We start from the raw sequence: 8,440 nt of genomic DNA on the forward strand, positions 1-8,440 counted from the left end.
ACTAACTGACGTGAATGTTTTTACTACTGATACATATGACAAAAAAAAAATACATTTTTATTTTGTTATAGAATTTCATTTAAAAATATATATATTTTTAAAAATAGTGACCACTCCAGTCTATAAATTTAATTATATTGAAATTAGCTAGTAAGTCAAATATTTTCCTCTTATTGAGCAATTTTTAAAGTACTGCATAAACACATGAAAAGGTAAGGAACCAGTGAGAAACATTATATTAATAAACTAAATCTCACGAAATAAAACTCTACGGTCATAATAAAGTATATAAATAATCTCTGAAGGAAAAATATTTTTTGTTTTCTTTAGTTTTAATGCCTATTTGTGACTGATGAGGAAGAATCATTTATTTTTCCTGGGGCCAGAGGGAATAGAGAAATGCAATCTGCATTTTTTGTTTGTAAAAATTGAAATGTTGTGCATGTATACTTTTATGCTCTATTTGAACTAATTATACATCAAGAAAGTAAAAAAAAATGGCAAGCAGAACGCTAATAGTGAATTATAAGTCTAAGAATAAATACTAGTTAAAAAAATAAAGATTTTGTGTTCACAAAATCTGGCCATTCCAATAATCATTTTTACCACAATAAACTGTCAGCCATTAGGGCTATAGCTAAAGTTTAGTATACAGTTCACTCCTAAAGTAATGCCTCCTATTTATTTCCATGGAAATTACAAACGATACAAAGAGCAAAATAACATTTTTCAATTGAGCAAATTCTCAGCTACAAAACACTATTTTTCAGCATAGTCACCAGAATTAGCTATGTATTTTCACCAGCAATGAACAAGAGCCTGCATGCCACACTTGTACAAATGTGCACCAATGGAGGCGACCCACAATTTCACAGTTGCTATGATGACATCTTTGCTAGGAAAATGTTGCCCGCGCATTCCAATTTTTACTGTACTCGCATACACTGTTTGGTCTCCATCAACATTCAGCAAGCATTGATGAATATGCCATTTTTTCCACATGGAGGAATTAAATGACACATCTTTGCTTCATATGCACTTCTGCGTCAGACATCACTCTGTCAGACTGCCCCTCTGCTGCCATCTGTCACTCAGCAACAAAATGTAGTGGAATATTGGCAGGAAGGTTCAACCTCTACTGCCATACCACCAACATCCACCTCTGACATCATGGGTCAACATAATAAAGTAGGAGGCATTACTTTTGGAGCACCCTTCATATATACATATTGTTATAATTGCATTTTTGTTTCCTCTTCTGTCTTAGTAAATAGTTTTTGTCTCAAGCCTTAAGTTCTATTTTGTTTCCCTCATCCCACCTGAGGTGAGAGAGTGAACAACTGTGTGGTGTTTTGCTGCATGCAGGTTAAACCACAGTGCAGGTAAATGTACCTTAAAGTTATAATAACTTATGAATGCAAAATGAGGTTATTGCACAGACAGTTATGCTCACAAATCTGGCCAGGCACCTGGAAGACTTAATTACCTAGTAAAGCATCCTAAAAATCCAAGTGGGATTTTCTTTTTGTCTGAGGATGGATACTCATGAAATTTAAAATCAGATGAGAAGCTTGCAGTTGTCTGGAAAATGTTTATTCTGTGACTTGGCTAAGTCAATTTGCGCTCTTGATTGTCAGTCATATTTAACAGGAAAAGAAAAAGATGCTTCCAGTGGGAACCCAAAGAGACCTAATGGTGCTCAGAAACTATGACAGTTTATGTCAGGCACAGCACAATGGACTGCCACCGCAATTAAGATATTCTGGTCCCCCTTGATGCCCTGAGAAAGTGAGGGGACTCTGTTAGACATGGGCACGTTCCTTGGACTTGTCCAGGAAGAGATTTTGAACTTTGTCCGGGTGGGACTACTTTCAAGGAGACTCTCCTAAACCTCATGTTCAACAAGCCTATCCTGTCCAGCCACAATGAAGTTACAAAGTTATTAACGCGGCCAGATTAGTTAACTTACAACTCAGTAGCATGTAAACCAAATTGAATACAGTTTATAACTGTTGTCAATCTTTCCCAATACAGGCATTATTCATACATTTCCTAGATAAGCATTTAAACTCACCAGCTGCCAAAATAAAGATTAATAACAGCAATACTTGCATGGCACAAGAGGCAGTGTATCATCACTTGGTTCGGTGAGCTTTTTCATGCTGAAAATGCAATATAAATTACTCAGAAGAGTAATCATAATTTGTTTAGGAAGCAGTACACTAATAAATAGCTTTTCTTTGAAAAGCAACTCCTACAATGGCTGTTTTTAGTCTGGCAATTTTTATATTGAGAGATAACTGCAATTTATTCTGTACTTCTTTCTGAAGGCAGATTCACTCAAACACCCACTGATTATTCACTGTGGCAATCTCATCATTTTAATATTTTAGCAGTAAAAGTGAAGCAGGAAAACATTGTAGTTAATGGCTACTTCTCAGAGGTTTCAGGAGCTATTGTATGTCACACATATAAAACAGTTTTAATTAATTGATGTGAGACCAATAGAGAAGGAAATAGATGTGTTAACAACATCCCTTCCAATCTTAGGATTGATATCCTTGGTAACTTAGTAAATCTGAAATGATATTTCTCTTAAGGTCCTCTGGTACTCTTTCCATAGGACATGTGCATTAAGTTCACTATATCAGCACCTCATGGCCCTCACAGCCTTGTGTATTTCTCTATTGATCCATGAATTAATTGATTAATTGGCCTTTTTTTGTTGTTGTTGTTCCAGATGACTAGCTGCATATCTTGGTGATCCTTCTCGCTAGTATTGGAAAAAGGCTAAGTCTTCTGGAGGACCACCTGTCCTTGCTTAGTACAATTCACAGATCTACTAGCAGGTGGCGTTATGAGCAAGGAAAGTTCTGGGAACTAAAACAGCAAAATTAAATCCTACTGTTGCTATTTATTTCAGTGGTAGAACAGCTGGAGTGAAGGCCTTTATGGTTTTCCTCTATCATTTGAGTCTAGAAGATACATTTCAAAGCTGAAGACCTATCTTTCTAGATTAGTATGCAGTCCTGACTGATTATCCCAAAAACATTGCCTCATAATTAGTTTACTTTGCTTTGCTTTCCTAACCCCAGTTCAGAAAATTTACTCATCCTCTTTAAACTTGTCTTCAGATGATGCTGCGTCACTATCTAGTTCACACATGACCAACTAAAACTTGAAGGTTTTCCATAGTCCTTCAGACACTGTGGAGTGCAAAGTATGCTATCCACTAACCATTGATAAGATTGGCTAGAATTAACATCTCTTTTTCAGCAGTTCCTGGTTGCTGTGAAGGAAATTGAATTTAATACTCCGGTCTCCATTTTAATATTTCAGTAACCTCAGTCAATTATTAAGTGGTCTATTCAAATAAGGAATACTGCTCAATTTCATAAAAGTTATAGTTGCATTTTAGATTCTTCTTCATAATTATAATCATACTTTGTGCCTTAAATGCAGTTCATATCTCAGTCACTTAGCTGATAGTGTTTTCCTAGTAGTCTACTTGTATGACTGTGAAATCTAAGTTAAATACATGGGGAAGTACAGCTAAGATGCTTAGCTTCTGGGGAATTAAGGCTGAACATGAGTATGAGTTTCCAGTTCTTTGAGGAAATAAAGCATTTTATTGAATATGCTGTCCTTTTTTCATATTTTTTCATTTGGATATATTCACATAATAGAACTCGGAAAAATGATCTATAATGTAGTGCTATAGGTTCTGGCACTATAAGTTCAATCACATTTGTGCACTTTCTTTCACTTGTCTCTTACTTTTAAAAGATCAGTCAAAAAACTAGAAAGAAATGTTATCTATCTTACCAACACAATGAAATTCAGTAGTTCTTCCCATCTCTGGCTTATGTGCCGTACTTTAGGTGGCAAAAGAATTGATGTTACATGCCTGTTGAGTTTATTTTAATGCATAAATAGAAACAATATCACATTAGTCTAAAGTATGCAATTCTGAAAAAAAAAAAAGTGGTCTGATAAAAATATGTTAATTTGATCTGTCCATATAATCTGATGTTCTGACTAACTATAGATGATTAAGATAAAGTTATAAGATGCACTGTAATGGACAAGTGATACAAATGTAAGTAACAAAAAGATAATTTAGAAATTACATGCTTCACATTCTAAAAGCAGCCATATTATGTATAAATTAATAATAATTAAAAACTGCTAAAATATTAGTATTATTTCAAATTCAATTATTGAAAGTTAATAAAGGCCAGAACTGGAATTGCTTCTGAAGATGATATTTCACAAACTGAAATTTTAACTACTCCTTTTCCCTCCTTTTATGCTACAAACACCTTTGAATTATTAGAAGCTCACATCATAGTTTTTTCTAAAATGTCTTGTCTTTTACAGAGTGTGTGATGGAAAAGACCTGAGAAAATCAGATCTGTGCAACGAAAACTGTTATTGTGGGATTTGTGCCTTGTTTGCTTTTAGATGTTGGATTGTGTGTAGGAAATTTTGACAATGACTCTTCTTTAGTGTAGATATTTTTTTTAATTCAGCATTTAATTATGCTAATTTGTAGGAACAAAAATCCCAAGGAAACATCAGACGGTTCCATTCCTGCACACATTCGCTCCTGTTTTTCTATGCCAAGTTTATAGATGCATATACTGATATCTACCACTTAACGCCTCTACTTGAATCAGATAAGCTTTTGCACAGATTCCATTTCCAGTCTTTTGCCAGAATCTTTCACTGCACAAAAAAAGCTTGTTCCGTTTTACCTGGCCATCCTTACAGACATGCAAGATCTCACTCGCTTCCTCAAAACTGATGTCTCAAAGGAGATAATTTTCACCAGACTTAGGGGGGTTAGAATAAGAGATACTTTTCATATGAATTTCTAGCAAGAGTCTGCACAGCATTTTAGTCAACAATGTTAAACAGCTTCAGGAACTGATTTAGATAAGGCTATCTTCTTGATAAAAGAAAGAGTACAGATAGCTAATGAGTATTGTGTATGTAACATAACTCATCTTCAAATAAGATAATGAGATCAAAATTCTCATGAGAATCATGATGACACTAGTTGCACATGATCTATAAATGTAATATTCCAGATGATATGTAGTAAGGTTTGAGTTAACCACAAGGGAAAATTTCCCAGGTTGCATTCTTATGATTATTCTTATCAAAGAAGTAACTATATTTCATCAATTGGAGATTGTTGATAGTTTCAGTAGTTTTCACCAACAAGCAAGCATTCTTTCCCTGGTGTAGATGACTTAACTGAAAAACAGTAACCTAAAATACTAGCAACCACCATGTTTTGCTTCTTTCTTTGTTCAATCCACAGTGGAAAGGATCCAGGACTCTTTCTTCTCTTTAGATTTAAGCAATACATTTCAAAACATTTAATATCTGATCCTTCATCCCTTGAAGTGATATGCAGCTGCAATGGTTTAAGTTATTAAGGTGAAATGTTGGAAAGATTTTTGGAAGAATTTATAAGTTCTGGAAGACTTCTGGTGCTGTTCCTTCACATGGACACCTGCATAAGCAACATAAGCTGAATTTGTCTTGATATTAAAAATCTCCTTTCAACTTTGTAAAGCAAGGATCATGAACAACCAACATGCCTTATAGCCAATTTGCATTCTTCCTTCCCTCTTCATTTATTTCCTTTTTTTCTCTTCCCCGCCTCCAGGCATTATGTGAACATTAAGAAGGCAGCACATGCTTTCCCCTATGTATACACAACTAGAGACACATAAATATATTAATTGTGTTATAATTTCCCATATTTCTCTACACTTAAATATTCCATGACAATTCTAGAGTCTTAATTTTTTAACAAAGGTACTTTATTGTCTGTTCTGCACTTCTTCAACAAACAAAAATTTAAACAAGCAGATTATATGGATTTGAAAAGTTCCATTAATAGTTCTAACAGCCAAAAAGTATAAGTAGGCAACATTTCCTTGATTTTGCTGAAGGTGTGGATAAAGTTCCAGATTCCCCAAGGTAAATCGTGAGGAATTTGCTTTTTCTTGTAAACAAAATAGAAGACTTCAGACCTATGTCTTAGAAAAGGCAAAAGCTGAATAAGAAGCTCAAGCCTTGTCCCCTGAAACGGCATCAAGCCATGGACTTGTTCCAAAGTTCCAAAGTCAACAAAGTTAGTAATGCTTTACAAGCAGCAACAGCTCTGATTGTGCTGGAAAAACACCTGCAAGTACACATAGAGAAAAAAACAAAAACAAAAAACACAAAGAGCTTGTTTAGGAGCTAGACACAGTTTAGAAGCAAAAAGAGATGTTGTAATGGATAGTACAGTAAACTCAGATATATTGCCATTTTCACCCATGTGTATAATTCTTCAGTTCTGTTTCTGTTCCCAAACACTCCAAATGTCCATTTGTTTAAGATAGACAACATTACAATGGTTTCACTAGATGTCTTACACTTACAAGCAGCCCTATTAAGCAGAACATGCATGTGATGGATTGATAAGAAAAAAATAGTTTTAGTTGCAAGATAGTAAGGAATATTATAAACAAATGTAAAATGAAATAAAACAAATCCCTTACAAAATAAAAAGTCTCTGTGCAATGAAAGACTCTCCTCTCATTGCTAATTATCTTATTAATGCTGTCAGCAGAGAGGCCAAGGAAATGAAGAACAGAACTACCCTCTCGATCCACGTGCTACCTCCAGGGCACGACAGAAACATGTTGGCAGAAGAGTGAGGAAACTTGCCCTAGTGCTCCTGGGCTATGCCTAGGGATGTCTTTTTTTCATGTGCAATAAATATACTAAAAATGGCATAAGAAGAAAAAATGATGAAACATCTTGACAGTCTCTTTTAAAGTTTGTCAAAGATTTAATAAACTACTAGAAGTGCAGCAAGCCTGTCAAGGTGTAGATGGCTGTGTGCCTGAAAACCCTTATATGCTGTCCATTACCACTGCTAATCCAGCCTCAGGCTGGATTAATTTGTATGATGTTAAAAAGCCCTTCCAGCTATCCAAAGGTGTCAAAGTAGGCTAGCACAGACAGAATGCTTGGGAATACAGCCATAGCCATTGCACTGTGGGAATACAGCCAGGTGTCCACTGTCTTAACCCTGTACCAGTTTGTCTACGATATCAAGACTAAATCCTGTCCTCCTCTGCAGACACGGATCAAGTCAAGTTAGAAAGAGCTCTACTGATGCTAGAGAAAGAAACTTCCCCAGAATTTGAGCAGATTGAAGAGCACCTAAGGCTGATAGTTTACACACTTATTATTGTTGATAGCAGAGATAGAAGAGACTTCCATTTGTTTCAAAAACAAAAAGAGACGTCTTGAAGTCCAAAATGGAGCAAGTTTAAGAGTTATTATTATATTTGGTCTATTGCTCCTTTTCCTCCTTACAAGTGACAACAGAAAAAACATATATGAGTAACTTCTCATATTAAAATACTTGCATGACCATCAAAATAAATAAGAAAATTCATGTGGTTTAGGGTTTTAAATTATCTTTACAAGTCTAAGGAGGAAGAACACACACTTAAAGTATAGAAGAGGATGCCAACAGTGACACTTCATCAAAAATTTCATCTCGTTGTTTATTCAAAAAATACTTTTATGAAAACAAGACTTTCTGTTAAGAAATAAATAACAAATATGGTAACACATTTTTCTAACTAGATCCTAGTATTGTTCATAGGAAAAATTTTCAAAACACCAGAAAAAAAAGAAAGTATAAGATTTTTATGTTACTTATTCCTCAGACTTCAGTGCCAAAATCACCTAACAATACAAATAGATATATTTTTAAATAGGAAATTCTAGCATTCTCATACAACTTTTTTCATTACAGCACTTGGACCCATGAGAATCATACTGTTAATGTTAATGGATTATTACTAATATTAATATTAGCAACCTAGTGTTTATTTTTCAGGAAATAAAATAGACTTGCTAAACTAGTTTTCTTACTATCAATATCTGGAAAGGCCTGTTGCCAGTACAGAAGTCCTTCCCAGTCTGAACAATTTTATAATGGAAATTTTATGCTAAACACTCCATATTTCCTTGGTTACTTTCTACACTATAGAGTGACTTAGAAGTAGCTGAAGGGGAACAAGCATCGACCCTGCTGCATGGTATGGCAATTTAGAAAGATGACTCTGTCTTTCCTAACTACATATTCTGAAGTTCAAAGATATTTATTGTTGTTAATTGAAAATTCTATTTCAAACAGAGAACCATGCATTTTGTGTCCTAGACCTATGTTACTTTTCAACTATGAAAACATGAAAGTTGACTTACAGATGACTTTCCACCCAAGCATGCTGGGATTTGTGCTGTCTTGAATTTGGCCAGTAGCAGAGCTACCACCCAGCTGTTTGCTCTCTCATCACCAGCAGGGTGTGAGAAAGAATGAGAAGGGCAGAAGTAAAACAAACTCATACTCCAAGAT

This window comes from Numida meleagris, chromosome 2 (assembly GCF_002078875.1).
Source record: "Numida meleagris isolate 19003 breed g44 Domestic line chromosome 2, NumMel1.0, whole genome shotgun sequence".
Lineage (NCBI taxonomy): Eukaryota > Metazoa > Chordata > Aves > Galliformes > Numididae > Numida > Numida meleagris.